We start from the raw sequence: 23,234 nt of genomic DNA on the forward strand, positions 1-23,234 counted from the left end.
TTTGAACAGAATATCAAGGCACCATTAAAGTGCAATGAGAAGGTGAGGACATTTATCTCAATTTGTCCCAGGTGGATCCAATACTCTGCTTCCACAGGCTACTTCTCCTAATTAAGATCTCATTCAGAAGATACCTTCTGGCAGGGCAATTAAAATGAAAAGGGAATGAATGTGCTTGTTTGGAGTAAATATAAACAGCTGCAAGGCTACACCTTGGGAAGCAATTTTAAAGTTGGGAAAGTTCTGCAGTGGGAAAGGAAAAGATTTTCTCAACTGCTTTTTGTGTTTGTTTTTTACAAAAGGCTTGCTACCATTTAGGGTACCTAAAGACTGTGGTATTGTTATAAACCACTGGAGTTGAATTGAAAGGGCTTTTTCATTTGGTTGGTGGGGTTTTTTATTTGTTTTGTTTTTACATCTCTGGGAGAGAAATGCCTGGAGATCTCACGAGCAGGTCCAACTTTTCCAGGCAACAAAAGAAAGATTGGGATTCAGCTGTGGAAACTGAGATGCTTCTGGAAATCAAGTCTTTTAAATCTCATCCTGTTACATGGAGGCAGAATGCATCCAGAGGTAAGCTGCTGCTTGTTACACCAATGCTCTGTTGAAAGCAACTACACACAGCTGCTGGTTTTTCCTTTGCTGTCCGTAGGGTGAGTTGCTGAAGCTTGTCTGTGACCTGATCTGTTCTTTCAGGGGTCTGTACCAAAACCACAAATACCTATATAAGCAAGCTAGCTGTTGGTGCTGCTGGTTCCCTGTTGGCAGGGCTGCTGCTATAGCGTTGGCTCTCTGTGACTTCAGCTTGCTGAGGATTTGGTATCCAGGGTGCAGAGAGAGCAGGTACTGATGTCCGGTCACAAAACCCTCTGCACAGGCAATCTCCAGGGATGTGAGTTGCACGGTTGTGTGCCATGTGCTCTAGTCAGGTGCCTGTTGCAGCGGAAGGGATGTTTTTCAGTAGATTTCTGGGAGGGCAGTGTGCCCACAGGTAGGAACCAGCCCCTCTGCTGCTGCAGATCCCTGTTCCCTGACCAGGAGGACAGCGAGGGCTCCTCTGCTGCTGGGAGCTGCAGGCAGTGCTCGCCTTCCACACAGTCTACTGGGCTTAGTGGTGCTGGCTTGCAGTAAATGCCCTTCATACAGAAGCTCAAGCAGGGTTGGATCCATGCGGCAGGAGCAGCCCCTTGGGTGAGGGATGTGAGGGGGAGGAAGGCAGTGGGCGCTGCTGCTGGGACAGCTTTGGAAGCAGCACCTCATGGCACCATGCAGCAGGTGCTTCCCTGCTGGACCACTCCCTGCCTTGTACCAACCCCCTCCCACGTTTATTTAAAACTTTAATTAAAAAAAAAAAAAAAAGGTCTGGTCTAGCTTAAGACTATAAAGTACTGGAATTTAAAAGTTAAAGCTGGAGTTCACATACGTAAGCTAGGCTATCTTCTCCTACTGCGTTACATTGGTTATAACAACCTTTTAAAGGACTCAGACTCTGGATAAGTGCTTAGGTACTTACTGCACTAAATATTCCTTCAACTGGCATCTACACCGAGTATCTTAAATTACCCTAATAAGGTTTCCAATTATAATTTTTTCTGACCTTTAACTAAAGACCACTCTGCTGGGAAACTCATTTTTGCTCTAACCCCAGCGCGTTCCTTAATGGAAGCTTCACTATATTTGGACTCCAGTCTTGGGAATCTGTTATTTAAAGACAATGTAAAGTCTATACAGTCATGTTTGTGTTACAGAAATAGTTAGTGCTGCCAACTTTGTCATTTGAATTTAGGAAATAGCCCAGTGAGGCTATGCCACTTCCAGTTCTGCTTTCTGTTCTCACTTGAATACACGTAATCATGTCCAAACTGGTACAGCTGAGAAATTGAATGCAGGGACATATGAGAGAGCGTTGAGAAACATAAAGAAAGATTCTCATGGGCCTTAGCAAAAGTAAAGCACAGATGATGTGATGCAGGACAGCAACCTCCTAAGTGCTGCTGCCACTACCTCCTCTTTCCCTAACAGGCTGCACAGCTGCACCTGTGTCGGCCAATTCTCTGCTGGAGTGGGAGCAAGCAACAAAAAGTGTGTGCTTACTCCTGCTAGGCTACAAGAAGCATGGGCATCTTTTACTGGAACCAACAGCACACAAACAACTCCTGTTCCTGCTGAAACTGCAGCTTTTTTATTATTATTATTTCTTAAAATGAAGCAAGAAAAAAAAAAAATACTTCATCACCTCCCAAACTAATATCCTTTTGCTACTGTAGGAGCAGCTGCTCCAGAAGGCTGGATCCAGCTACCTGGATGTAGACATCCTGGTGTAGATGCAGATGTGGCTGCTGGCAGAAGGTCCCTGCTAGTGCTCGGGTGCAGCAACACCCTAGGGCACTGGTGGCTTCTTCTAACATCACATCGCCTTCCACCTCCCCATCTCTGGGACACTTCTCTCACTTCAAACCAATATCAGTCTTAAAGCTCATGTGGGTTAGATGACCTTGACCATTCTTATAATCCTTAGAGGTGCAGAAGAGAGTCGTAAGCAGCCTCAGTGTGACTGTTCCCAACAGCCATATCACCTTGCGGATTTTCTTTTACACATTCACTCCTTGCTGTGCTGGTGTGCAATGCTCGCTTTGCATCTCAGGGCCGTAAGCCCAGGCGTACTCACCCAGCTGTGCTGGCAGCTGCTGTGCCCATCAGGGAGCTGCCCCAGCAGCAGAGGGCACGGCTTTGGAGTCAGAGGGGACTCTGCTGTAGGAGATGGTACAGGAGGCTCTCCTCTCCTGGCTGCATAGGGCTTGGATAGAAATGAAGTGTGTGTAAAACAAGTTTGTGCTAACTGACTGCCAGACATGATAAGGTCTAGGGGACCCAATGTTAGGATTCTGACAACCCATAGGCTTCTCCAAGCACCTCCAGAGGAACGTGCTAGGCTCATGTCTTCAGAAGCCTTGCTGTCACCTAGCTGTCTAATGAAATGTGGAAAGCGATACCTGGCGGTGTGAAACTACACCCTGCTTTGTTTTCCATGGGGAACTAGGGCAAACACCCAGAAGAGACTACTGGGAGAAAACACTACATCACGTGCTCTCCTGAACATTTGTGGCCTTTAGCTCCCTGCTGAGCTGCCAGCCATGACATGGCCGGGTGCACCGAGGTCCTGACAGCAGCTGGGTGCTGACTCCTGTGGGATCTACAGGGGCTGCTCCCCCTGGGCTGGCTGGGAAGGAGCTGCTGGGGCAGAGCAAAGGCAGACGAGCACGCGAGACCTCTGTAAACCCTTCTTGGCGGTGCAGTGTGGCTCCGGCATGCACCTCTGCCGAGTTCAACGGATTCCAGGCATAGCTCTACGTGTCCTTACGGCGTCGTAATTGTTGCCTGCATGGCAAGGCTAGAAATAATGAGGGTAGAGTAGTGCACACAATCACTATACAAGCTAATTAGCTCTGCCTGTCACTGAAAATAATACAGTGCATGGGCTGACAACCTAAAGCCTTGCTTGAACTTTCAAGGCAGGAAGTTTGTGCGAGGAGATACTAAAATAAAGCGTTCCTGTAGCTCGAGATGACTTTAGGGGTCTGCAGTGCATTACCTCAGCAACAGCCACGTCATAAATTCCCCTTGAGGACTACAGTACTCTCAGTTACGTGCTTTGTAACACAGCAGATAGCTGCAGTTTCTAAGAATTGGTGCAACATCCCATATAAAGTATGTGTCAGGTATTACGCATGGCAATATCTGCAGCACATTAAATTATGCTACTGTATAATTTACAGTTTGGTGCAAGACTCCCGACATGACCACCTACGCACTGATGTTTGAGCATTTCTGAACAAAGCTGCATGCCTGAATCTCTCTGAATATTTCCGTGAGTCTTAATTTTCTTCTCCTTTAAATAAAACAATTTATGTTGATCACAGAGAATAATCCTGCCTCTGAAGAGGACTGTGCCTGCCAAATTGGACTTGATGATCCTTGTGTGTCCCTTCCAACCTGTGCTAGTCTATGAAAGTGGGAGGCATGAAGGAGGAACAGGGAATGACCTTAGCACAAGCCCTTGGGCACAGTGCTGGTTTCTGACTGGGAAGTCCCTGAGATGCGACTGGTGGAGGCTGGAAGAGCTCTGGCTGCTGCCGGAGGCCAGGGTGGAGCAATGGTCTCCTTTGGTGTGGGCTTCTTAAAAACGTGTTTCTGTGTTTTCAGAGCACAGTGAGAAAGATCCGTGGTGGCTGGTGGTGCTGGCACCAGGGCCCAAGCCACTCAGTGGTGCTCATGCCTCCAGTACAGGCTTAGGACCTTGCCTGGCCCGGGAGGCTGCTGCCATCCTGGGGCTCTGGCACTGGCAGGGCGCTTCAGCTCTCCATGGGGCTGGGGAGCAGCCACGTGCATCGCTTATGCCTTCTGGGTTGGCCTCTGCACTCTCAAGCTGTGCGAGGTCGGCTTTCTGGAAAATTAAAGCCAGGCCGGCGGTCTGTTTTGGATTTACATAAACGCACTGGAAATGCCGCTCGCCTTGTGAATCGCGTGGGGATGAGAAATCAGTGGTGCCTTGGTTTTGCCACAGACTTGGTGCCTGGCCTCGGGCACGCTCAAACTCCCCGGCTCTGCTTTCCCATTAATTTTGTCTCTTTTGTTTTGCTGTGGGTGCTGCTGGTTGCTGTCTGCAGCAGGCTGCTGGTGGCCCAGCCCCGTGCCCAGGCAGATGTGCTGCAGCTGTGGGGCTGGCCGGCAGTCCCTGCTCGGCTTTGAAGCAAAGGCGCCTGATCCAGCCAGGGCTTTTAACCTGGCACCAGGCAGCGCAGGCCCCAGGCGGCCCCGCTCAGTGCTGTGACTCCCATCCAGGTCTGCCTCAGGGGCCTGCAGTGCTCTGAAAGCCCCCGTGGCGTGCTGGTAGAGCAGGACGCGAAGCATCACAGCGCTGGTGGCTTGGTGTCCCTGCAGGGAGCAGGCCACTGATGGCACGGTGCTGTCTGCCCGGGCAGAGGCTCTGCCAAGCAGCTGTGTTATGAGGGGGCAGCCTTCCTGCCACAGCCCGGATCAGCTGCGGGAGGCACCCCGTGAATCGCAGGGCCTGCTGTTTAAAGCACAACAGTGAACTGCAGACAGAAAACCTCCTGCTCCTCACTGGCCGGCCCTCGTGGCCCAGTGCTGTCTGTGGCTTCACACCTCATTGGCTTGCTCCAGGCAAAAGGAGCGTATGGGAGGAGGACGTGGCCCAGGGACCCCTCTCGGGTCAGGCAGTGCCACAGGACTTGGCTGGTTTGGTTTGGAGAAATTTCTCTCCCCTGGTACTGACTGCTGCTGCCTGTGCTGAGATGCCTCAGACCTTCCCCAGCAGCAACAGGGCAGGTGCTCCTGTACCCGGCTGTGGCAGGACTTGGTCAGCTCACGATGCTGTTTGGACAAGGATGGCGTGCCCAGGGTTGTGTTATTAACTAATTGCATTGATATCTCTAGCATGCTCAGAGAAAAGTATGCAAAAATCTCGGCAGTGCTTCTGCCCTATAGTTTTCTCTCTTCTGAGGTGGGCAACATATGCCTCAAAACGTTTTGAAGTTTTAAAAAATTAATTTATAAAGATTTCAGCATCACAAAGCGCAAAAATATCCTTTCCGTAAATGCGTATTACCAAGTATTTGTTCGTTGATGTTAAAATATCCACGATATAAATATTTTTGTGGTGTAAATATAACTATACATTAAATAACAAAACAAAAAATATGACAGGCTGCGTGAGTCACCAGCACAGACACACGCTGTATTGGTCGTCAATGCAAAGGTCCACTTTGTAGGTTGATTTCATTTATCAGAATGCACGCATCATGCCAAAACTGGAAGTACTCCTACCCACAGGGTATTTAAAGGCTGTTCAAAATACACCCCACCCCACCCCCTGCAAAAAATAAAACTCTCTCAAAGACTGTAGACTCCTCAAGCGCACTTGAAGCTTGAAGTGAAGGAAAATATGGGCTCCAGACGTCGTTTCTGGCCTGGCAAGCAAATGCTGCAGCATCTCACAGTGAGGCCCCTTGGTCCTCCTCTGCGTGGGGCTTGGCACATCCTGCAAATGCGGTCTTGTGCTCTGGTGCTTGGATGGGACCCCTTGGTCAGGGCCGGGTGCTTTGTGCCTTCCCTTCCTACAGATATTGGGGCCTACTTCCTAGGGGAAGTGGTCTGAATCGGGTCAGGGGGAGGCCACGCAGGAGGCCCCGGAGCAGTCAGACACCGTGGCCGTGAGCCCGATGTGGGGATTTAGATGTGAGCGGCCTCCACTCGGGGCTTGTTCGTGCTTGCGTGCTGCCGGTGCCTGAAATGGAGGCACCGCAGTGAGGAGCAGATGTTTTCCCCGCGTAGCTGTTACGACATCCTTTGGGGCTCCCGGGCCGTGCGTGCGAGCTGCCGTCCCCACCCACGCCCCCACGCTGAATGCCGTCCCTAACGCGCGGTTGTGCAACAGCGCTCGCTTCGCACCGCTCCTCAAAGTCTGAGATATCTATAGAAACTGGAGCTAAAAAAGAAGAAGAAGAAAAAAAATGCAGCCGCTATAAAAGAATTGACATTTCTGGTTCTTTGGGCGCTCAGCAATCTGTTATTCAAAAGCCCAAATCTGGGATTCCCGACGTGCTGGCTACCTGTCTGGTGGTTTCCTCCAGCCTGGCTGTGGAGCTGCTGTGTAAGCCCTCCCCAGGCTGTGCCCAGGTGCATATCACCACCCGTTTCCCCCAGCTTTCAGCATCAGAAGGCAGCTGGCTCAGCCACCAGCTGCTTGGGGGCGAGAGGCGTTGGGATAACAGAGAGCAACACAGGGAAAATTCTCATAAACCATGAGCACACGCTGCTTTTCTGAGTGCAATGACCAGTTATGAAAATCCTTTTGGAGACCCCTCCACCATATGCGTGCACGCAATCGATGCAGCAATCAGTTAAAACCAATGGTGGAGGCATTGTACAAGGGACGTTATTTATGCCACATCCACCTGTAAAGCAAAAAAACATCCCTGTGGGTTTTAGATGGTGCGTGCTGTAATGGATGGCTTAATTATAGCGTACCTGAGGCATAGGGCTGACCTCTTCTATTTTTCTGGAAAAGTCTGTCTCAGTTTCTCATTTATCACCTGAGAGTTAACGTCTTGCACAAACACTGCAGAACGTGGCAGAGCATCGCTTCAGCACTAACAACATTTTCAGGAAAATGGAGAAAATAATAAGTGCGTGTTTGCTTTTCCTAATGGATTAGTTGGCCTTTTAAGAGATTACTTTTCTCTACTAATCTTTTCTTATTTAGCTATGCGGTTGTGTGGGAACTGCTGCAGTCTCTCATATTTTGCTTTCAGCTTTTGAGTAGTGTTTCTGGCCCTTCCTAATTACTGCCACAGTTTGTGCCTGGGCAGGGACGAGCGAGGCAGGAGGAAAGCCCTTCCCTGGTGGAGCAGATGTTTGCATATCACCTAGGTTACCGTCTGTGCGGAGGGGAAGAGCTCACAACTGCAGCATCCGGGGTCTTTCCCAGCTGAATGATGGGCTGTGGAAAACACAAGATGTGGAAGAGAGCATCAATAAGTAATAATGCTCTTCCCTGTTGGAGCAGCTCGTCCTCTGTGCTCCTCAATTACAGTTGTCTGTAGAACACCGCTGCGGGGTATGCGGGTGTTTTATGGTCAGGCGAGCTTGGCAAGGAGTGTTCAAGAGACTTGCTCAAGTCTTGCTGTAAGGTACTGGCAGGGCTGGCCATGTTCTCTTCATTTGGCATGTCATCTCTCGTTTAAAACAAATGAGAGTTCTCGCATCTGCCTTCCCAGCGCTGCAACGAGGAATTGTAGCATTTACAAGGGAAGTGCTTGCTTTTGGGTGACAGAGGCACTCAGTGCTGTGGTTGGGAGGAGGTGAAAGCAATGTGGGTAGCCCAGCCAGGGAGGCTGAAGCAACCTTAACCTTCTGAGGCTTGCAGGATCTGCTCCCACTTCAGGGATGTCTCAAGTCCCAGCTGGGGGCAGGCAGTCTGGCGGTGCTGGCTGCAAAGCCGGGGAGAGCAGGAGGCCTGGTGCGTAGCGGCGGGCATGGTGCCGTGGAGGCTGTGCTCCATGGAGAAACCTCTGCACCATGGAGGGATGTGTGTTGTAGCTCTCGACTGTGAGTGGTGCCTGATGTGTACTCGCTTTGCAGTCTAGGAGGCTCTTGTAGTCATCTCTCCTGATGCTGAATTAAGGTTCCCACGCAACGCGTTCAATAAAGATGATCTTTTATGCAAAGCAACAGCATCCTGTTTGCCAGGCTTGCCACTGCAGTGATTGCTTGTGACATTATCCTTCAAGCAGCTAAAGTTCAAACGAGAAACAAAGCGTCTGGGGAATCAGGCGGGGGAGGCCTGCAACTCAGCGTGGTGGAGATGAACAGAGCTGATGAGGGCGAGGAAGGAAGCCAACTTATCATAGCAAGGTGACAGCCTTGCCTGAGATGTTGGGGTTAAAAGGTTATTGGGTGCACAAATAACACCGCTGTGGTTAAATTAATCCCAGCTCAGTAGAATTGAATGCCTTCCGGAGACTTCACCTGCATTACTGAGCGGGGCTGAAGCCCAGGTTCGTGGTGATGCATGTGAACACCCTCTTCCAGCTTGGGGCAGGGGCCCCATGGGCTGGCTGCTCACGAAAAGGGGGCGACTGGATCATTTGCCCCCTTGGCACGTGGCAGTGTGTCTTCCCACACAGCCACACCACCTGTAATGTCCATAGTTATGGGTGCCTAAAGCACAGAGCTGAAGCTCCTCTATCTTTTCTCTAGCAGTTAATGCTTAGGTACCTCTCATTTTCTGCAGGAGCCTCTGGAATTGCCATTTTCTCTGTCACCATCGGAGCTGGAAACCTTTATTCCCCCAGTAAAAGCTGAGATTTTCACATAATAACACGGTTCTGGTAACTAGAGGTTTAAGAAAAAGGTCAGATAATGTGACACTTGCAATAAAAGCTCAAGATTTGACAAAGCTGTATTTAGTGCAGTTCCCAGCTGAATGTGGATTTGCCATTATGTGTTCAGTTTAAAGTACACTTACATTTATTCCAGGAAAGCTCTAATGCAACCTGTTCCTATTAGCTAAATAAAAGATTAACTTAATGCTGCCACTTATTTTAAAATTTACTGAAAGTATCAGTGGGAGAAAAAAAAAAAAGTGGCAAAGACTTCTGTAGACGAGTCACTATAGAAATACTCAGTGTTGGCAAAACTCTGCTGCTCAGCGTTATTCATTAATATTCACAGTAGACTTGGCTAATTATAGTCTGAAGCTACACATCCTCATTCTCTTTTTTCCTTTTTGCTAATTTCACGGAATTTCTGTTGCTTTATCAGTCAGCGTGCGTCTGTCCCTCTTCCTGAAAGCCTCTCAGCTGATGTGCGGCAGGAGCATTGGCTCCCAGCTGGGGCTTGGGAGGGGACGTGCTGCTCGGAGCATGGCCATCGTGCCTGAGGATACTGGCTTTTGGGACAAGCCCCTGGGCAGCAGGGACCCCCCCAGCATCTCTCAGCATTCATGCCTTGTGGAGGGCGAGAGCTTTGAATGGGGACGTCTGTGTGTGGGTGCTGGTGGTCTCTGTCCCACCGGGGGTTTGATATTGGTGCAAGGATCTCATGGAAATGCAGCGCCATCACTGTTGTCACAGGGAGCAGTGCCCTGGACTGGCTGTATGTGGGACACCTGCTGCCAGGCTTTATCATCCGAGTGCTTCCAGCACAAGCATGCGAAATGCACAGTGACAAGTAACATGAATGCAAATTCTGGTAAGGAATTTACCTTGGCCCAGCTTGGATTAGGAGATTTTCTGTGCTTCGTAATGGATGGCAGGCCTTGGTGCCCTAGGCACAGGGCACTAGTGAACACATGGCTTAAAATAGCTTAGAAACAATCTTTATTTTTATTTATTTATTTATTTAAGCTAAACTATATCTTTCACCTCAAAAGACTTCACAAAGGCACCTATATCCCTTTCTGTGATGGAAAGGATTCTGCCACATGCTCTTCTTGAGAAAAGCAGAGAAATATGTCAAAATCAGTCAAAAAGAAGCTGTGCAACTAATGTTAAGTATTGTAAACAGGAACACGAAACCATTTGTGGCCAAATTTGTGTGTATACTATATTCATAAAGACTCCTCTCAAAGGATGTTTTATTCCATTTTCCCTTATTTCACTATCGAACAAGGTCTCATTGCTTCTCACATACGCATCCTTGCTTTTTACCAGCACTGCTGATGCATAATGTCATTTCACGTATTCTTGCATTTGTTTACCAAAATGTGTTTAAATTATTGAATTCAGTCCTGTATTATTAGCCTTTCAGCATGGGCTTCATTAAGCAGGAATATCACAGGATCTGACTCCTACCCCTGCTCCTTCCTTTTCTCTTGCTAATTAATCATTTTCATACCATTGATCAAATTTTGATGGTGAAAGACTGTTTTCCTGTATTCTGAAAATGCTCAGAGAAGCATTGCTGTAAAGGTCTGGCATTCAGGGAAGGAGTGATTACTGGCTATGGCTAGCATCTAGAGTAGAGTAGCATCTACTGGAAATTAAATGAAATGACAGCTCAGAGATGAGAATTGCAAACAAATCTTGGAAATACAGAGGTGTCCACATCTACTCCTCAGGTGCAAGCTTTTTGCAGCCTGCAGGACAGTGTGACGGGCAGAAAACCAAGCTGGATCGGTTCACATAACAAGTCTCTCTGGCATAGTCCTCAGCCATGTTGTCGAGGCACCCAAATGGAGGAGAAGGCCTCCTGTGGGACAAGTTTGCCTGGTCCCCATGGCCAGTGGCATTCCCTTTCCTGCTTTGACCAAGCCCCACTGTGAGAAAGGAGGTGGCCAGAGCTCCTGTAGGGGGTGTACCCCAACAAGTGAGGTGCACCAGATCTTTTGGTGTCGTTTCGCAAAAGGAGCTTGAACCATGCGTCTGAAGCAGAGGAGGGAAGGTACTTTCACTAAGTGGGCTGCCATTGATTTTCGTATGTTCGTAGGTATTAGAGAAGGAAAAGACCTATTCAATCATCTAGTCAGTATAATCAGGGCAGAACTATTCCCTACTGGACATTTACTGGTGGTTTGTCAACTCTAGTTCAGGAAATTGAGTTGTAGTGTTCAATATAATGGATTCTAAATTTCCATTTAATATCAGTTTTCTTTGGTTTCTGCTTTTACATTAATGCATTGATGTGCTTTATATTGATTGACTTTTCTTAGTGTAATGAGAACAAAATGCCACTTATCATTTAAGTCATTTAACTCAAACTAGCAAGCTATCAAGCTAGCTCCTCCCAGGGGAAAATCATAATGGCTATAGCAGAGAGCCATGTCGATAGAGAAGTGTTGGTAAGATGGATAATTCTACAAATGTTTTAATTTATTTCAAAACAAGGGTAGAGAGTTATACAGCTGAATACAACATCAAAAACTATTCAAACAATGACTTAAATCCTCAGCACTGATCTTGCCAGTCCTACTTGCCTTCCAGCTTCTCAATAGCTTTATACATCTTATTTGCTCAACTGCCTTTTCAAAAACAGAGACTCTTCAAAATCATGTGAAACAATGCAAGAATAGGGCTAACCTTTGAGCCAAATCCCTACTGGGTTATAACCGCTGCACCACAGAGATCTGCTAGAGAAGGGCAGAATGAAGAAGAATACACCCATTGCCGTCCCTCCGCTCACCCAGTAAGATGGATGCTGCTTGTAGTGGATTATTCAGAGATGTCAATGTAGCAGCAGACACAGTGTGAGAATAGGTGACAGAAGTAGGTTTTGGTCTTTACAAATGGGTTGTTGAAAAGATGCTGTGACTACTGCCATGTTACGTTCCCAAAAATATAGATCGTTATTTAACATGATGAATATTACACCTCTGTAGCACCAGGCTGTTATAAACGTGCCCTGGATTTTACACGCGCACGTGCACACACACCCACCAACTGTTCCACGACTGTTAGCCACTGGAAGAAAGCTCTGCACTTAGACATCTGTGGAGCACAGATGTGGTGCAGCGTGAAGTGTAATCCAAAACTGCCAGAAGGCAATTAAAATGTTCCTGTTCTTACTAAGACATCACTGGAATTATTTATAGCATTAATTTTCTATATTGGCTAACAGCTTTCCCTTTATGTTGAGTAAAAAATGATCAAACTGGAAATACTGTATATCCTGTGATACATTCCTTGTGCTAGATTTTTATGAACTTTTAATAAGTTTGGGGTAACAAACTAAGGCAGATGATACAGTGTTTCTCTTTGCAGTGTGATGCAGTCTTTTTTAATTATGAATTCGTGGGGAGGTATGAGGAGGAGAAAACATCCAGATCCTCTCTGTCTTGTATTGTCTGCCATCACACTTACTGTATTGCAGTGGTCTACATCTAGCCTAGAGCGTGCAATTATTGGCAAGAGCTTAGTTCTTACGTGGTGTTTCTCTGAGGTGTTCTAATCCAGGCTGAAAACATAAAAGCCTTAAGACCACTTCTGAATGTTAACAGATCTGTTCTCATTCTGTGCCAAAAAGGAAAAAAAAAAAAAAAAAAAGTTCATTGCAGATTAGACTGTTGCAAGAGGACCTGAAGTGCAGTTAGACAAAACAGACTGCTGTCGGTGATTCTCTGCAGAAGGTGGAGAATCAGAAAATTTCCCATGACTTCAGGCTATTTCCCTGGAAAGGTGTCAAAGACTGAACTGAGGAGAAGGTGGTTGGGAGCACAGCTAAGTCACGCTCCTCATTTCCAGAACTAATTATATTATTTACATATGGCTGCTCTCCAAGGAAAACAAATCTAGCCATGCTTTCTCCAGCCATCTTTCTTCCTTTCAGAAGCTGCTTTTGAATCATCCCCCACAGTCTTATAAACAAAATTGGAAGGAAAAAATCAGAGCAGCCAGGCTGAAGGTCCCTGCAGCCCAACAGCCTTTTCAAAGCAGCGGCATGAGCAGGCTATGGAGAAATAAGAACAGCATGTAAATATTGTACTTTCCCTAACAGCTTCCCTGACGATGGCTTTATCAGATTAGGGAACTACTTGAGCTGGTGCTGGCTGAACCTCCTGTTGGCCCACAGATGCTGATACTGGTAGTGTCCTTGGGCAAGCAGTGCCAGGGGCTTTCTGTGGAGGACCATATGTTAGTGTGTTTTTTGTTTCTGGATCCTTTGCATTCCTCCAGTGCTTGCAGTGGAAGATGCGTGACAAACACTTGACCCTGCTCTGGTTCCTGCTTCCATCATCTGGGACCTCTGGCTTACCTCCTCAGCTATCCCATCTCCAGAAGGTAGAGTCTTAGCCTATCACATTGTTTGTTTGTTTTTCTACGTGTGATCTACGTGTGATCATGCTTGTTGCCATATTTTGTCTTTTTTCCCCATTTCTGCCATAGCTATTTGAGACCAGAAGTGCATACATAAGAAGAACATCTTGTCCATGCTAAGAGAGTAAGCTGATAGCAGCAACACTGACCTCATGGCTAAGATTTAAAATAATAATAATAATAACAATAAAAAAAATCACTTCTTATTCTTTGTTAAATGGAGACAACGGCTGTAAAACTAGAAGACTAGAAGCAGCACCTGCTTTGTGTAGCAGTCACCAGTGGTGAGAAACAATCTTAATGTGTAGACCATCCATGCTGGTCTTCTTAAAATAAAAAGGATCTTCTACTCCCATTCTTCATCCCCATTCCTGTTAAGAATCTTTGTCACAACTTTGTTATTTTGGGGTTAGAAACCTTTTTTTCTTCATTTTTAGTCTAACTTCATTTGTACTCAGCTTATATCGCTTGTTCTTGTTACCTTTAATCAGACTGGTATATTGAACTCAGCTCTGGATTTTGTTCTTCTGGCTGGTCAAATCTTTATAAAGAGTGTCTGCTGTTATAAAAACGCTTCCAAATTTGTATACAATTGGCAAATCTTTGTTTCTGAAAAGAAAAAAAAAAAAAACTTTTCTGCTTGACATATCAAGTGCCATTTTTTCCAATGGCACAGGACAACTAGTTTCAACTATGGTGATCTTCTCAAAAGATGATGTAAAAACTTCTTTCACCCATGAGCAAAATCTGAAGTTGCCTCCTCAGAATATGATTACATTTGGGATTTTTTTAGTACACAAAATCCGCTGCCCTGTGGTTTAGCTGCTGCTGTTGTTATTCTAGTAGTTCTCTTTAGTCTGTCTATGAGGAATCTGAGTTCAACCTCTGACCAGAGATGGCCAGAGCACTTTGAGAATGGGAGCTGTTCAGATATTTTAATAGCAAATAATTCACTTAATACAGAGACTTTCATCACATGAGAAATAGATGCTTTTCCCTGTTGTCTGGTTTGTTGGCAGTAGGCCCACATCTACAAAGAAGTTTGATGGGGTAAGCCCTGTACCACTGCCACCTACACAGCCCCCTCAGCGTTGCCCCAGGCCAGCTGACCCCAAGCAGACATTTTGGGGTCGTAGTGTTTACCATAAGCCTGCACGCAGAGGACGGAGCCCACCAATGTGGTGTGTTCCCCGATGCGCTGTGTCCTGCTGGTGCAGTGACTGCAATGGTGCTGGCCAGGCCCATGCCAAAGGTGGGTGGCTGCCTGCGGGCTGGTCCCTGGGGGTGATCCTCCTGCTCTTGAGGTGGTTTGCTGCTTCGTCAGCCGCCTGGTGATATGGCACTTATGGTGCTGCTGCACCGACCTTCTCCGTGGAGGACAAACCGTAAGTCTGTGCCTGGCACAAAACACGGGTAAAGCCTCTGACTGATGGTGGGACGTAACAGGAAAAACAGAGACGAATTTCCAACTAGAAACACTTAACCGCCCTAGAAACCTCCAATGAGTGTTTACACTATCTCCTTTTAGGCAACTCGATCTGCTTATTTTAACCTCAGAGTTAGTACAGACGAGCCCCAGAGAGCTATCAATCAGAGCGCCCTGCCTGCCTGCCAGCACAAGATGGATGCCTGCTCGGCCTGAACCACTGCTAAAGCTGTGCCTGGGCCCTGAGGGGCAGCACGGTGTTGAGGGAGCATTGCCTGCCTCCCCTTGCCCCATGGAGCACCAGCAGCTTGGCCACCAGGCCCTGGAGAAGCTCCAGGAGGTTCTGCTGCTTGCCCCATGCCTTGCTGCTCACATGGCAGCTTCTCCTAACCATGGTCCCCCCATGGTCTTGGTACGCTGAGCGTTTCCTCAGGCTGTTCCCCGATAAGATCGAGCATGTGCTGGGTAATGATGTGGGGTGGGCTCGTTCCTCACCTTGCCAAAAGAGATGAAGCTAGTGGAGGTTTTGCAATGTGGTATATAACACAAAAAATATGCCAGTGGGTGGCAGAGAGCGGTGCTTAGTCACTTGATGCTAAGCCACGCAGGGCAAGACAAGCGATGATGACCAAGTTTCTGGGGATGCCGTGTTAGGTAACCATGCGGAGGCAGGGACATGCTGTGGCAGGGGAGCCTTCAGCCGAAACACACGGGCACGCGTGCTGGTATCCGCAGGGACACTCTGGCCCTGGTCAGAGGCAAGAAAGATGAGCTGCTCACACTGGCAATGGGTAAATGCACCTCAGCGGTCTGGTTACTCACCTAGAAAACAAGAGTAACGAGACAAGACTGTGAAAGTTTTTCTTAAAGCAGAGATAGAAACGTAGCTGGCTATTCCAACAAACCCAATTTATTTTTCCTGTACTGTCTTAAATAAGGATATGTCTTTTATTAAGTAAATGTTAATTATCAGTCCGATTCCCATCAACATTGAACTTTTGTTTGTTTTCTTTTAAGACTAGCAACAGATACTACATTGCTGAATTTCAGCTCAGGTGTTTAAATGCAGTCTCTTGTATACCTTCAGATACATATATTTTTTTTCCATATTCCCTTCCAAAATAGTACTGTATTCAGGAATGGACAGAGGATTTCCTCAGATGTCCTTATCAGAAAACACTAAAAGTGGAAGGTAGGTAGCAATTAATTTGTGCTTAGAGAATTTCCTATAAAGCTGTTGCATAAAACCAAAATTATAGCAGTCAGAATTACTTGAGAGTTGATTTGATGCTTTCATAATTCCTATTCCTGGGGACACAAATAGTCAGAGTTTTAGCTAATCTTTCTTACCTGTGGTTTTGGAATAGCCTAGTGTTACAGATACTAGAATCAAAAATGAGTCTGTAGTTAGCACCGAAGCCAGGTAGGAGAGACTTGGAGAGGGTGGAGAGTGGGGGGAGGGAAGCATATTATGACAGAGAAAAAAGCATATTGTAAGAAACTGACTTGTGAGAGGGTCAGATGTGTGAACTGTCAGTCTTATTTAGAAAAATACACAGAAAGCTCCTGAAAGTAAGTTGGAGATGGTTTTAGTGCTCCCTGGGATCGTACATGTGGGGTCCCCATCCTGTGTCACGTGAGTAGTTCAATTCCAGGCACCTGGCTGCCAGAGATTTAGGAAAGCATGGTCTTTAAAGAAATGTTAACAGTTACTGGGAACACAGAGTAGAATTGTTGATTTCTTTCTCTACTTCTGCCTAGCTCTTCTGGTTTTGCACCTTCACACTGAGCTTGTCTGCTTTAGCTTACTGACTTTATTTTTCCTTTTAAAGAGAAATAGTTTGGAGAACATTTTGTTAGGCATGATTCTTGGGTCTCAACAGAAATGGTAGATTAACCTTTGCATGTAAATGAGAAAAAAATAATGCTTTATTGAACAAATGTTGAGTAGACGCCTCAGGAATGCGTTTACTGCTAGGCTGCTGGGCTCAAGCAAGAATTTCTAGTCAAAATGAGGTATGAGAAAGAGGGGAAATGATCAAGCCATTCCAGACCAGGCAACATCCTGGTTACGTTATTCACCTGGAACTAGGTCATTTAGGATCCTAATTTGGAACTAGAACTGGTTGGGGGCGATAGATATTCATATGATTTATGTAATAATGCTATAGTTACTTTTTTCTTTGAATGGAGCTGTTTAATTTTGCATAGATGCATCAATATTCATTGAGCCAGAGACTGCAAATTACTCTATTCCGGTTATTTTTGTTGAAAAATGAAGACAGAAATCTGCAATTCTCACAGTTGGTTTCACTCTGCACTGAAACAGAAGCAAGCATTTTAAGGGACATGGAAAACTACAGAAAAGACAGTAGAAGAGCCTTAGAATAAACTCTGAGGCTGAGTAGGATGCTGCCCTCAGACACCATAGATTCCTTCCCTGCTTTGCACCACCTGTGCAGAGACTTGAGCAAGAGTCTCCTGGGGACTTCCCTAGCCACACAACTCCTGGGTATCCTGGTGTCTCTCTGTTTCATTCTGGCTTGCCATTAAAAAAATTAGATGTCTTGGTTTCACTTAGCTGCAAACAAAATCAACTGCCAAGCTTTGTGTTTCTTTTTTGTTGTTCTTAATTAAATTCCTTTTTTTATTTATTTTTTGAAGCCTGCTTCTGTGCATTTGCTTCTAAATGCACCAGGATCTCACTGGAGTGACAGATACAGGTTCTGGTTTGTCTGGTTTTTCCCCTTCTAGAAAATCCTTCACACTTAACCACCAAAAAAACCTGTAATCTCTCTTTTGGCATTTGAAACATCTTACGTAACCTGTAATAAAAGCACGGCTATAGAAATCTGCACAATGCTGCTGGACTTAAGGTTGATAGCTAGGGCTAGGGCTTCTTGTGGTTCTCCTCCACAGCAATTCATGTACAGGTGCATGTGCCTCTGGCATGGCATTTCCACCATCGCAGCAAAAAACAATTCCGATTTGAAGGGGAAACTTCTAATTGAGCAGACTTAATGGTGAGGTCAGGAGAAAAAAACTACAAGAAAAAGACCAGGAGGTGAGCTTGCTAGAGGACAGAAAGCGTCATTCCTCGTTGTTTTCAAGATGCTTGCACAAAGGGGAGAAGCTGAGCCACAAGCAGCTGGCTCCAGCATGTGTTATCACTGAGGAGGAGCTGCTCAGGCTTTGTGCTCCAGGAAAGTGTTCCTCACAGCTCTCTCAGCAGGAGGGCATTGCCCTTGATTGTCTTAAGAAAACAAAGAAACAAGTGAAGTCCATCACTGAGTATTTTGGGCTCTGTCCTGCCTTCGTACAAAGCAGAGGGTTGGTGCGTCCAGCCACTGATGGACTCATCTTGCTCTGCTTCATCCATCACCCACCCCATAAAAAACATGTTGTTAATGCATAAGAATACTCTTTCACCTGAAAGACATCATGGAATATTTTACAGCCATCTGTTTAGGATGATGATTTTGAGGATTATTACACCTTCAGAAAATGGGATGTCTCACTACGTGTTAGAGCATTCTGTATGTGTTAATGTATGGTGAGATTTAATGTTTGAAGTATGTCTTGACTTTAAAAAGAGTCAATTCTCAGAATGAGACAAAACAATAAATCTCACCATTATGGTTATGCTTAATATTATTTCCTCTTTTTATTCCAGCTAACTCACATTTCTCTTTTTTTTTTTTTTTTTTTTTTTTTTAATCTAGAATCTCCGTAGCAGGAGATATTTAAGCATGCTGCTAATTAATATAATTGAAATATTCTTAATTAAACTTTCTGAGGAGTTCCCTTCTTCTCAGGAGATAAGCTTTAGAGAGAGGTCTCTGGGCACAGCAAGTAACCTGCAGAGAAATAGGACTTTTCGCATTTTCTCCACTCAAGTCCCTGAGCGTTTTCTAAGACAAGCATAGCATAAGTAGAAAGCAGCCTTTTGCCTTTGTGAGATTCCCACCTGGAAAACAAAGGAAAATTCAATGGATAAATACGATATTTATGATTGCTGCTGGTTCATTCGTCATTAACCAGGTCAATCTCAGTGAACAGGTTGTATCACAAAACAAGGCAAACTGAGTGAGTTTAGAGAGATGCTGTCTCCAGTTGGATGTTTTCACATTAAAAAACAAAAAAGAGACAAAAAAAAAAAAGTGAAAAAAACTTGTGTTCTAAAGTTGATGCTGTTCTTTAATAGCATGCGTTAGCTGTAATGATGCAGTTCTCTCAGCTGCGGAGGAAAGAAGCAGCAGTTGGACAACCTTAGCTGGCCCTCCTTCAAGTTTGATATTCTTTCCTAGTTTTCTTGTGTGGCTCATTGCAAAATCCCTATTTATTTCTCACTAAACAGAAATGGCAGGGCGCGGAGGAGAGGCGGTGTGTTTGCACTCCAGAGGACAGGAGCTGGCTGTACTCCTTTTGAACTACCATAAATTATAGGAGCACAGGAATGAGATGAAAGTTACTCGTAGCCCTCCCTGCATAGTTAAGAGAGAGCTTTTTATTTTCCCTATTTTATTTTATTGCAACACCAGTCCCCCATATTTGTCGTCACAACACCTGAGTAAAGGGGATAAAGCCTGGATCTCATCAGGGTTTCTCTATGTAAATTCATCCTGTGTGTTTGCCAAAACAATTATAGAGAGGGGATTGTCTTTGGATCCCATATCTATTCAAGATTCCAGGTCTGCTCATGTGCTTGCTGTTTTTTTCATTTTCATCATGTTTATTTTCCTTTGTGTTCTTAAAAAAAAAAAACACTTCACTATAATTTGCTTCCTTACTTTTTTAGTATATTTACTTGGTATACAAGGAATTTCTAGATGTTTTCATAAAGTTCACTTTCTAACCATGTAAGCCAAAACCAGACAACATGACAAGTTTGAAATGTCAGTTCACATAGGTCTTTCTGAAGAATAAAAAATAGTATTAATTGCAATGGACTCTTGTATTTCAAGGTCATTTTAAAAAGAAGAGACATGAAAGACTATTTTTGTAAGGGTATTTATATCATATTGATGAGACCGTATAGATAATTATTTTCAAACTAAGTAGTTACATAATTTGACAGAGACAGTTGCATTGCAACACCTGTAGAGTGTTGTAGCTAGGATTAGGTAAATGTACAAGTACATGTAAATTCTTTCCTATTTGATGAAGAGGATAAGACTAAATGGCCTTGTGTCTGTTCCCTTGTAGAGGTCTTTGCCTTGCTGGGCGTACCTACTCCTGCTCTGCCATGGCTCATGTAGTAAAGCTCAACTGCTTGTGGATGAAGGTAAGGCTTGGTGTTGGAAAGCTTCTAGAGCAGCTTCCCACAGAAAGTGCTGGAAATTTGTTTGAAAATACTGGAACTGAATGTTGACAAGGCAGGACAGACAAGAAGCTCTGAAGTCACAAAAAGTAGAATTAAAATGCAGGTACCAAGACTTGAGGTCCTATCTGTTGGAGACTTACGTAGCTTAAAAAGAAAGTGTATCCAATGGAAAGCCAAAATCTCCAAGGCAGAAGATAGACTTAGATTTTTCTGAGGTGAACAACTAACTATTTTATCTCTTGTCCTGCAAGGAGAAAGGGAAACTATGAGTGAAAGTGAGGCTGATGTTTATGAGCCTTGGAAGTATTAGCTCTGAGGCTTTTTGTCAGGAGAGGAAGATGCCAAAGAGAGCCTGCAACACACTTTCTTTCAGAAGTACAACAGGGCTACGGGAAGTGCTTGCACTGAGCTGCAAGCACTCCTGCCTTACCGTGGGAAAGGTTTTTCTCCCAGGTCACTTCTAGCAGCTGCGGAAATACAGGCACAAAATAATTCATCCTAGAGAAAAATGGATAGTGTGGTAAATCAAATTTGATTTGCCAGAACTGAGGTTATGCTGAAGAAGGAAAGAAAGCATGTGATTACCATTACTGATGCTTTCTGCTCTGCAGAGAGCAAGGGAAGCATTACCACTTGGTAGTGACAGCGGCAATGGGTTTGCTGCTTTTGAGAGCCCACCTGTCATGCTGTGCTACATGAAGTGGCTAAAGAGAGACAAAAATGATGCATGATGCAGCTGTCTCCAAAGGCGTAGTGGTCTTGCACGGGGATCAGGAAATGCGATCTCTTGCTATTTCAGGAACCATGTCTTAACCTTTCTCATAAGTGAGCTGATCTTCCTTGTAAAGGCCTGTTTCTGTGTGTTTTTTATTTGTTTGTTTTGTTTTGTTTTTGTTGTTTTTGTTTTGTTTTGTTTCTTGGTTGGTTGGTTTTTCCCCTCTCCTGTTTCAACTTCAAAGCTTATTCAGAATCAGATTTCAGTAAGGACAGAGAACTTGTTCCTAATTCTTAACTTTAGTACTGGCTAATTTGCATGTATTTCTTGTCACAGTAAGATTTCCCTCCCTTGACCCCCCGGTATACACTCAAAGAAAGTAGTGCTCTTTTCCCTGCTCCTTGTTAAGTTAGGCTTTTCCTTCCCCTAATCATCCAAGCAGTCTTTGTTTCCATCTGTTACAAATCATTGATTTTAATGTTTGACAGAGCAGGAGACACCGGAGTTAGGTGTTTTTTTTTTTTCTTTGTTTGTTGTTGTGGTTTGTTTTTACAAAGGTTGAAGGAATGTAGTTTTCTTGCTATTAGAGGAACTCATCTCTCAGTTTCTGGTATTAGAATCTGACTTTCAGCTTGTTATTGCTGATACTTTTTATGTGGGCGCTCCTCAGAAGGCCGATTTCATACAGAAATATTTTCACTGAATTGCAAGGCTAAAACCTGTGGGGCAAGCATCACTGAAACCACAGAACAAATAGGACTTAGGGAACACAATCCCAGTCTGTAAACACTAACATGCTACTCCGGATAAAGTATTTCAGTTCAAAGGTGCAGAAAAACATTAAAATGTTTCAGAAGTGCCTAAGTCTCCTGCAGCTGTACTCTAGGTTCCTTCGTCATTCATGTGTTTTTGGTTTTAACTGAAGTTCTAAATTCCATGGATTTACAAGCTGTCATGGAAATTCACTTTGTCTTAGGCTGAAAAGAAGTAGCAGTTGAATGTATTCATAAACCCCTTTTATTGGCTTCCTACACAAATTTAATTTCAGTCCTTCAGCTGAAATGTAAAACACAAGGAAGTACACTTTAAGAAAACTAAACTCCCCTGTTACTACAATGTACACATGCAAAAAAAATTTTAAAAAAAAATGAATGTTTCAAATTTCATTCTGTACTTACTACTAAAATACAGCTTCACAAATCATATTACGAATTGAATCGCTTCTTCCGCTGTTTAACCAAAACCATAAAAAATAAAATGTCAAATCAGTTGTAATCCTTTATTCCTTGAGCATGAAGAGCACTTTTATCACCAAATTACCAAATAATTCCCCATGTGCATAATGCTCTCCCCATATGTGTAACTTCAAAGCAGATCAGGAGGAAACAGGAAAAGATAAAATTGGACAAATAAGACATATTTCTCCATTCAAAATGCATTACTAAACGCAGAATCTGGAATAATTAGCAGGCTTTTACACCCAGAAACAATTTTAATATAAATTATATTGTAAGCTGGGGCCCAAGCATGAAAACGTTAAAGAATATGAGGTTATTTTATGCATGTGAGTAATTCCTCTTGAGAATATTTGCAAGATTAGAAAACAGAATAACATGATAAAAGAATATGGGAGGTGATCATATTACTTTTGTTCAGGCTTATAACAGTTAGCTACTACTAATGTAGTCTAGTTAACATTAGTCAAATTCACTGGCTTCATAAAGATGATAAAATAGATACTTTACCAAAACAAAATTAATCTACCTGTAGTACTATCAGGTTGGCACTTTTGATGGGGAGAGGAAAGACTGGCTAAAGACTCCATTTTAAGACATAATCAATATACGTTCTTGAAAATACAGAAAGTAATTCTGAAATTCTCTATTGATATGCAGATAATATACTAACGGTATATAGCACACTGTCCACGCAAAGAGGCAGCATACCTATCTGATACCTGGTTGGAGTGGTCCAGTCCTATTGATAAAGGAACATAAACCCTGTTTATGTGGCTCCTGCAGCGACAGATACCAATGAGCCAGACCCTTGGAGAAAGGAAGACTATGTAGAGCTTCATCAACAAGTCCTCTGGCCCTATGCAAGTCTACAGAAAGATAATGTCTTAACATCTGAATGTTTTAAAGGGAAGTTATACATTTACACATTAAATGCTTTTCTCTGAGCTTTAAAAGTGCAGTGATGTGTGTTAGAACACTTATTGGAGCTCATTATGTTTCAGTGGTATTACTAAAAACACAGTCAACATCTTTGAGACTTGCATTATTTTCTGTACAAAAGGACTTCATTATGTGGAGCTAGACAATCTGCTGGAGATCCGAAATGGTGGACGCGTTTTTGCAAGCATAAATAGTTTGACAGTAATTTCACTTCAATGTTATGTTAGCAGTTTGTATCCATTTTACTACAATCAGACCT

The 23,234-nt window shown here is 44.4% G+C and overlaps 1 long non-coding RNA gene across 2 annotated transcripts; it reads left to right on the forward strand.

The window, feature by feature from the left end:
• The first annotated feature begins 217 nt into the window (after window positions 1-217).
• On the forward strand, window positions 218-22,994 carry LOC311437304. Of its 2 annotated transcripts, XR_014693397.1 has the most exons (6): window positions 218-383; window positions 470-573; window positions 9,657-9,774; window positions 13,194-13,298; window positions 19,966-20,044; window positions 22,820-22,994. It is a non-coding gene; the product is annotated as an uncharacterized lncRNA (long non-coding RNA). The 2 variants fall into 2 exon arrangements; XR_014693398.1 differs by lacking the exons at window positions 9,657-9,774; window positions 19,966-20,044; window positions 22,820-22,994 and adding an exon at window positions 13,404-13,699.
• The last annotated feature ends 240 nt before the right edge of the window (window positions 22,995-23,234 follow it).

The sequence above is a fragment of the Aythya ferina genome (genome assembly GCF_964211825.1).
Source record: "Aythya ferina genome assembly, chromosome: 5".
In the NCBI taxonomy this organism is placed as follows: Eukaryota; Metazoa; Chordata; class Aves; order Anseriformes; family Anatidae; genus Aythya; species Aythya ferina.